Below are 9421 nucleotides of genomic sequence, written 5' to 3' on the forward strand. Positions count from 1 at the left end.
TCTTATTTTGGCGGAAGCTTGTTCGTTGCTTAGGAGTCTGGCGAATGCGGACATTTATATAGGGTTGAGAGGGTCATCGTGTGGAAAGCAACAGGCGCTAGAGAGGCAACTGGTATTCATCGCCCCACGCCAGCAAACTACTCGTGTGTCAAATATTGAACTGGTCCGAATGCAAAGGAATGCCATGGCCGGGATGACCGGAGCCCGAAATATTTTTCTTGGTGAAGCGTCTGATGCGGCATTCCCAGAGTCTGAGCATGTGGCGACCCTTGCAGTGAGAGGGATGCGACGAGGACGACAGTCGTGACGGGTTAGAATATAATTCGAATGATGCGGATGCTCGGGTGTGATTTGACTCTGTCGAATTTCGGGATTATTCCATCGAATATAATGACGAACCATGGCAAAGTTTAATCTGGACGCCTGTTCCGGACATCTGGACCGTTTTCGTATGATGGCCAAAGCGAAACCTAGGGAACTCCGGAAAACACTAGGCATGAGAGCCGTAATGCTGGCGAAAAATAACCACGATTAGCTTTTCAACTAATCGTTACCTTCCTAAACCCGAGTTTCCACGCATCACCGTGTCGAGCCTGGCCCGGCGTTGACGATGCCATGACGGTCGCCCGTTACCGTCACATACAAGTTTTGACTACCGAGTCACGATGGCTCCGAAACCGTAAACCCTACAGTTATTAATCGCAAGGCGTAGGCCGCTATTAACGAATGCCCGGAGACGGTCGGCTCACCCGACAGCCTGGAGAATGAGCAGAGTTTTAAACTATTGCCGCCGGCCGCCGGCCGCCCAGAAGCATGAATGACGCATGTCCGGGAATGCTCCATATTAACACGACTCGCAAGCGCATCAAGTACCGGTACATGGGACCACTTTCCGGAATCTTTTTACCTGCCCAACTCAGAGAGTAGTTAGTAGTACTCCGCCGTGTTGATGGACCTTTCGACGCACCTCCAGCTACTTAATGTATCGTTCCTTTCAACCCCTGAATTTGCGTCATGTCATTCGAGAAATCCCGAGATCCAGCGTACAGGGTTTGTTTAGCTTCCAGAATCCCATTCGAACGCGACCAGACACCTGACAGCGGAGTAGCGTCGCAGTGTGGAGGGTCGCTCTATATTTCGGTTAAATTGGCTGGCCCGTCGCATATTCTTGGGAGGGGGGGTAATCGCTGGGAACAATCATCACCAAGACAAGGGGCAGGAATGCTTTCCTGCGGAGGATTACCACACCAGGGCAACTGCGCCGACGCACACCGCCCCGGAGCATGATGTGAAGTCAATTTGTGCAATACTACTCCGTACAAAAGTACGTACATACATAGCCTGTAACCTTGCTATGCACAGTACATTACAATACTCCCTGCTCCGTACACACACTGCCTCGTATCCTGTGAAGCACGGGAAACTCCACGGCTTGAACGAATGCGGGTTGCCACCACAGCTGACAGGCAGGCTGAGTGGCTTTTGGCGGAAATACTGGACTCATAGCGTCTAAATACTCCGTACTAGTAGCTAAATTGACGGTTCCGGGGTTCCGGGTTGGCGAATCCAATGACACCAATGGCAAAACTCGACGCCAGTTACCCACACTTGGACCTGGAAAAGATAAAGATCACATGCGCCACGTGAGTCGCCCGGCCCGGCCCCAACTGGGGATTTCCAAGGAGAAAACGTGGCGAGGGTGGCTCCGAAGTACCTGGGAACAATGATGAGGCTCATGTGACAGGGAACACTAGTTGGTCCTGTTTCCGGGATTCAGGTAACACACAGGGAGTCCACGGGATCTCTGAACCGAAGCCTCGAACCATGTTCAGCTATGATTGCTGTGTCGTATCGCTGTATGTACTCCGTACTGTAGAGGAGTGCCCCCAGCTGTAGTCGCCATGAGCTTTGGCATTTCATCCTTGCTGTTGAACCCATCATTCATTTTTGAACCATAGCCCGACGGCTCTGTCAACGAATTCATTAATGAAGATGGGCGAGGCTTGCTAAAGGGTGATTCTGCCCAAGGAGGACATTGGGTGGCCATCTCGTTTGTTCGAGAAGGCAATTAGCGACATGACTTGTGGAGATCAATCCGGTAGTTTGTTATGCAAGAGTACTCAGCTGTGCTTGTCTCCAAGTTGGGCAGAGGGATCCCTGCGACGTGAAGGAGGGACTATGTACATTACATGCTCAAACGGTAGGACAACGGTCGGTTTGTTTCAGTAATCTTAGCCTCTGCGTATTGAAGGGTAAGCGAGGTCGACAGGGCCAGGCCTCGCGGCAGCCTATCGCAATATCAGTTTATGCAATGGATGTTTGATGATTCCAACGGATCATTAGCCCTGGACCAACAGACATGAACATCAACGAACAGGCCATAGAGGCTCATGGGAGAGCATTTCAAATTTCCCCACCAGCCACAGCCACTTCTACTACTACTTCAACTGCAATCTTGCTGAATGGCGGTGGCGTACTCCGTAAGAGGCACGGGCTTGTTGGGAGTGGAATTGTCGTCTTAGGCTTTTTTTGCCAACAGTCGAGTGTGTCCGACTGAAATAGGCAGCTGTGTACCGAGTAACAAAGCCAAGGCCATGTGTGTACGTTGCGAACGGATTGGCCTCAATAGCCACCGTAATTATCGCCCCTCAAGCCCGGCGCCGACCAGGTGGACACTCGTCGTAGTTGCTATATTTGTTAACATGGCGAAAAACCCCTCATGATGGCAAACCCCGGACGCAGTATTGAGTGGCAGGATGTACATAGCAAAATCGCGGACTAGTTATGAAATGTACATATCGAACGAAAGCCCCGACAAAGGGGCTGAGCTCTATGCCAGTAGCCTACTGAGCCCGATAGTTGCAGGCTATGAAACGTCGTCGAATGCGACACTAACAGGCGAAAATGTCAGAAGTGTGCATGTTTCCGGTTTCGGTTCAAGCTACGTACATAGTAGATTGTCCATGGCATCAGGCTAGCTGCGAAGGGCCAACCAACAACGTGAACTCGCCCATGGAGTATGCAGGCAGAATGCAGAGCAGCCCTGCTCTGCGGGAGGTTCCTCAAAGCTCGGCTCTGTGGTAGCCATTGAGACCCTGTTTTACTGACCCAAGCATCTTCACGATTCTTCGTTGGCTGCTTCTTGTTATGCTCGAAATGTGTGTTGTTGGTCTCTGCCAGCCAAGTGAGGGCCAGCACACCATTTGCCGCGGCACGAGGGCTTTCCTCCGCTCCGAGGCGGCTCAACTCAACCACGTATCGAGAAAGGAACGAAGAGGTATGTATGATGGACATTGATCAGTCAAGAGACAAACAAGCGGTTCCCTTGGCAAAGGTGGTGCCAACTTACGGCAACAGTATGAAAATGGTGAGACTGTCCCAGTAATGTGTCTCCACCATGTCAAGGGGCCGCAAGTTTAGTACGGTGCCCAACAGACGGTTGATGATCGAAAGCGAGTCTCACAATCGTTGGCTAATGAATTTAGATCGGAATTGCTGCCATTCTGCCCATACCAGGTCTGCCGGTAACCAAACCCGTGTGTTTATGTTGGCTGAGAAAAGACCGGGTTTCCTGTGTTGACTGAATTGTACAGAGTGGGAATCCGCTGTGGGATAACTGAATACGTAGCCGATTACACGAGCATCAGTGCGATCACCAGTGCGGCCATAGCTTGACTCTTGCAGCTTGTCGTCTGCGTCAGACGAAGCCTTGGTGAGCCATACACCAATGGACAGTTTTACCCATTTCGGCTATACAAAATGAATGAATAACATATCTCCATGATCTCATGGGATGGCACCATGAGTTAGCCCATGCATGGTCTGAATGTAGGCCCCAATCACGGCTTCGTATTTGGTGGCACAGAAGCAAGACGCCTCACCTACGGCCACGGCATTGGCGGGTTCAGAGCGGGAATTTCATGTGTAGTTGTGGCTTTCGATTGGCAGTGTCGACTATACTCTGCATCTGCAATGTAAAGTGTTCCCGTGTGTAGTGCTCGGCCAAGGCCATAATCTGAGTCTAAGCAGAAATATTGGCCATCGTGTTGGAAACCCAATCTTTTGTTTAACAAATGTGCCTAATTTCCCTTTAATTGACGCCACTTTCCGGGATGGAACACATCTTTTCAGGATGCCAACACATTCTGCCCAGATATTACCGGTACTCATAACGCCCCCACGAATTAGAACGTCCCTATCCTCGGTAAACAAGTTCCGGCTCTCGCTAAGATCTCTTGACTTGGTACTGGTGAAATGAGACGTTGGCTAAGCCGGGTATTCAAATAGTTACCCGTGACTAGTATGGAGTAATTTGGCATATAATACACCCAAATACGCACAGGCCGTGACAGTGTATTGTTGATTTCAGGAAGAATACTTTCCGGCACCGAGTCAAAATTATCTTTCTTATTCTAACCTGCCCATGTATTCTGTTGGGTGTCGAAGCTGATGTGTCTGGGTTGTATTGTTGCAACGCTGTGATGCTCGAAGCAGAGAATTGAATACTTTAGCGGAAGGATCGGCCACGCCCGATCACGCCACGCTGTGCATCTTCAATGATGTCGGAACGGGGGCTCGTCAGCAATAATCGTTGCGTGGAATACTAGTCTGAAATTTAAGGTGGAACACGTGAACCCAGTCCGCGTAGCCAGAGTCAGAGAGTGCTATACGTACAACACAGTACTGCTTGTCCGAGCCCCTCGTCTCGAAAGCGGTGCGGTTTCGTGCCACGGTGAGGAGAGTGACGAGATTGGCGCCCAGAAACTTGTCAGCGACTCGTGGAACCAACATCTGAAATGCGTTTTAACGCAGCCATCCCTGTTCCGCGGTCTGCCCAGTCCCAGGAGTGCGGGAGACCTAGTCTGGTAGCATGGTCGGCAGGGTCCCACCATGATCTGGGCCAAAGCATCCAATGATTCCCTCTGAAATAGTAGATCTGTCCCAGGCTAGGTAGCCAGAGTGGCGCCCCTGTCCCGAAGTGATTACCACAAGCTAGCCGGCTGCAGGCCTCGAGGTCTTCGGACGATGTGGTGTGCGGATTTGTGGGCGTGGGCGTGGGCGTGGGCGTGTGGGCAGGACGGAGTAGTATCGAGGCAGCACCCAATTCGGACGGCTACTGGCTGCTTCCAGCACTGAGGGCTCTGCATTGTGGCCTAAACAGCTGAGAACATGTCGACTAGAGCTGTGGGCTCATGTCGGATGTCGCCATGCGCTTCAGTCAGACCATGCTGGAGTCGAAATGGATGGGAGGTTATCCATGCAAGATGCACCGCACGGCCAAAGGTGAGAGTCACCTGGCCAGCGGAGCAGCGGAGCGAACAAAGAAAGAAAGGAGCGCGCTCCTGTGGCAAGCCGCAAGAAACAACAGCCGCCCTCTTGGATACTATTTCGAACGTTGAACCGCAGTGTGGTGCCACGATGTGTCGTCAGAAGGGTCAAACCAAGGTTTCCAACGCGAGTACTCCGTACGTGCGAGGTGGCGGATTGCGGCGTAACAGGCTGAGAGTCTGCTGCACATGGAGCAAGATGCAATGCTGAGGCGGCGAGCGAGTCAGGCCACTGGGCTGCTCCTACCCCAATGTGCGGAAGTGTTTGGTGCCGGTTCGTCTAAAGCACTGCTAACTTGGAAAGGGAAGGAACTGGACGTGAGGCATCACTAATACGGAGCATTTCTTGTCATAACATCCCGAGCGCTGGTTCAACCAGTCCGAACCAGATGCGGGTAGTTTGTGCGACTTGTCGGATGCTCCTTCCTCAATGCCCCATACAAAGCGACTAGCTATTCAGGTACTTCGGTACTTGGTGGCGTACGGCACCGAATAGACATCTGGACCGCCAACTCCGTCTAGGTCTGCGGATGTCGCCTTGTCAGCTACCGAGCGTTTATCGGCTAGCGAGAGCCAGGTGACGCGATCAAACGTTTGACTGGCTTAATCCAGTCATGCAACCGTCAGGCTGCATCTCAGAAATGCCAATCGTGCGTGGCGGGCCAAGACCGAGGCCGAAAGAAGCCAGTGACCACTCAACTCGTTACCATCTACGGAGTAAAGAACCGCTGAAATATGGTGTCTGCAAATTCCACCACAGCGTTGGTTGGTGTAGGCAGGCCGCACAAACCAAAACCATGTTGCTCCGTTGACACGAGAGGTTCTCAGCATTTATTCCTGTATCAGGCGGAGCTAATGCACCAGTTGGCCGGCGAGGAGAGATCAACGAGCTGCAAGTTAACCACCAACTCAACACTCAACACTCACACAATGCAGTACACACGACACGGCCCCCCAAACCAATATTACGCGTCGCTTCGTAATACAGCCTCGACCGGCGAATCTGCAGCCGTCGAACTGCCATTTCTTTTTCCAGCCCTCGACACCAAGGGCGCATGTCGACGGAGCGACTCAGGTACTGGACTCTAACCCCAGGTGGTGACTGCGCAAATACCCCAAAGTTGATAAATAAATATCTAGGTAATCAGCCTGACTGGAGGATGCCCTGCGTACTTTATGAGGGAGAGTTTTATTTTAACCATTTGAAGTGTGGAACCACCGCAGCCAACCAGCTGGCTGCATCATACCCAAGACAGTAGGTTGGCCGAGGAGGAGATCGCACTTCAGCGTCGTACGGAATACCCCAAATTGATATCAATCAACAAGGCAGAGCCCTGGAGCGCCTTTGAGCAAGCACCTTGAAGCACCTTGGAGCCTGGCCGGGGAGCACGCACGCACCTCGATGGGAGCTTGAGTAGACTCTGCCACCCCTGACCTGGACCAGAGACATGCAAGGGCATCAAGGGCTCAAACAAGTCACATTATCGAACCGGTGCGGATTACTAGTCATACAGTACCAGAGTCTCACTCGTACCTGTGGCCAGTAGCCGTCGGCACAGAATGATGGTCAACAACACCAGCCGCGTTGTTGTTTACGGAAAACACAGCATTTGTAGGCAAAAACAAACAAATCCAGCCGAGGGATCCAGGTCGACTATCATGATGCTGAACCAGGCACGGGACACGGAGCGTGCGCGCGTGAGCATGTTACATGACGACATGAAAGGGGGGGGAGCCTGACAATCCGCACATTTTTCTTCTTAATCGTAAGTTGCCAGAATGGTAATGCCGTCGGTTCAAATATGAGTGGCGGCCTCGGAGCGTCCGCCACAGTCGCAGTACTTGAGTGTTGTATGTGGGGATACAAAGGCTCGGGTGGGCTCCGATAACTTTAGAATCATGAGCAGTCACTGCGCTTTTACTCTGTACCAAGTAAACAAACAGGTGTTCAAGGCCTTAGCCACCTACGACGTGAACCGCCACCAATATCCCGCCGACGCTAAACGACAAGGAGGCTCAGCCTTTGGCAACGTCAATGCTCGATTCTAATTTTTTTTTTAGGCCAAGTACGGATTGCTCCGTGTCAAGCAGGCCATGGGCAAGTCACCCATCAAAGCGGCGGCGGTAGTCTGCGATGAAGGTCTCTGGCAACGGATGATGTCACCCGAACAATACATCCGTCTTCTCTGCTTTTAATAAAGTATCGGCCTTCTTCCCGGAGCTCGGGACTCGGGGCCGGGAGCTCGCAGGGGGTCAAGATGCCCCAGAATGAGTAGTACATCTAGCGGCTCTGTCTGCGAGTTGAGATTGTGTCGACTTGGACGACGCTGAGGCCAAGGGGTGGTGTTTGATTGGGACATTTGTGAAGCGAAGCCGAGGAAAGGGGGACTAGTGCTGGAGAGCCGATACGTAATTGAGTGGTGCAAAGAACGAAGGGCATAGGGCCGCTTATGTGAAACATAATATTCCGTAGCTCAACAACATGCATAGTAGTAGTACTTCAAAGACCTCACAGCCAAGGGGCTCAAGAGGCGCAGACAAAAGATCTCGTTGGGCTTTGTGCAATAAGCACTCCGTATCCATAATTTAGATGGCAGTCTCCGTGTCCCAGGTCGCGGGCCATGGCGCCAACACAAGACGCCCCCGATTCAAATTTCCATCCACAGTGAACCCAAAATATTACTGCATACGTTGAGTGCTACGGACATGGAGTCGTCGTACTGGCAGCAATGCGAGGCCCAAGTCCACACCTAATCCATACCCAGGCCGCGCCCAAGCCAACACGCACGCCCCCTGTCCCCATTGCATCGGAGGGAGGGCAAGGGCACGGCGATTGATGGGCGTAACATGGGAGATGGGCTATTTGGGGGGGGGGGCGCACGGCCGGGCCACTAATACCAGCCCGTACGCTGAGCAATCGAACATTGAACCAAGCACAGTCGTCGATTCCTGGAGTTGCCGAGCAGGTCGATGTGACTTGGCGACTGCAGGAGGAAGGTTGCGACTGCGCATGTAGCGGTACATCTGGCGCAGGCTCTGGCCGCCCAAGACTGCAACCATGCCGGGGTGCCCGGCGGCCATGAGTTTCTAAACTTGTCCTGGTACAAAGGCCCTCGAAACATTGGAACTGGGACTGTTGAATTGACCAGGACCAACATCGAACATTGCCGAAAGAGCCTGGCGCATAGGCCGATGCGCAACGCAGGTCGCTATTACTTGTGTACTCAGATATATGTACCTCGACGACTGACGGGCATTATTGCCGGGACATCCTTGAGACCACGAGAGCAGAGTGAAGATGCAAGGCAAGGACTGAAGGGAGCAACGTCAAGTACATCTAAGTACTTCGCAGCACGCAGTATACTACTTACGTGCGGAGGTCATGACAATTGAATGCCCACACTTGCTGCCGCCAGGCGCCACCGATGGTCTCAAGTGCTGCCGCTGTTCGTTTTTTGGACCGCCGTTTGACCCGCTGACGGATGCTGCCTGGCGAGTTTTACGGAGACCAAGTCGCGAGACGGACTCTGAACGACGGCGCGAATGCAAGCCTTGCCGTTGCGGTGGAGAGCCACCGTATCGGGCGCACTGGCGCACCACTGCAAGGGCTCCATACAAGCAGCCGTGATGAAGCTGAAAACGAGAACTTTCAAGGCAAATACTGTGAGATGCGCCAGCCCACCGCTGGGTAGCTAGGCATTTGGCTTCCAAGGCCCCATGTTTGCAGTCGAGCTGCGTCGGAGCAATGCGGCATGGAGGCTTGCGCCTGCGCCCGGCGTCGTCACGGAGGTCTGCATTCGTGTCCAGCCTGGCGTGGTACTTGGATTATTACTAGTAGTATTGCTCGAGGTTCAAGGCACCACCAGACTTGACGCCAAGTATTGCGAGCCAACCCACATACCGCTGACCCTTGGGAGGTTCAGGTACATCCGTTGCCATGCATTGACGGTCTGGTGGTGCACATGTGCTCTCAATGCTGCAATGTTCGGCCGCACCCACCTGCGATGCACCTGCTGGCACCCACTGGCACCCACTGAACACCCATTGACACACACTGACGCCCACTGGGCACCGTCGACCTGCGCCGGCATGGA

Source organism: Metarhizium robertsii (genome assembly GCF_000187425.2).
Source record: "Metarhizium robertsii ARSEF 23 chromosome Unknown MAA_Scf_1, whole genome shotgun sequence".
Lineage (NCBI taxonomy): Eukaryota > Fungi > Ascomycota > Sordariomycetes > Hypocreales > Clavicipitaceae > Metarhizium > Metarhizium robertsii.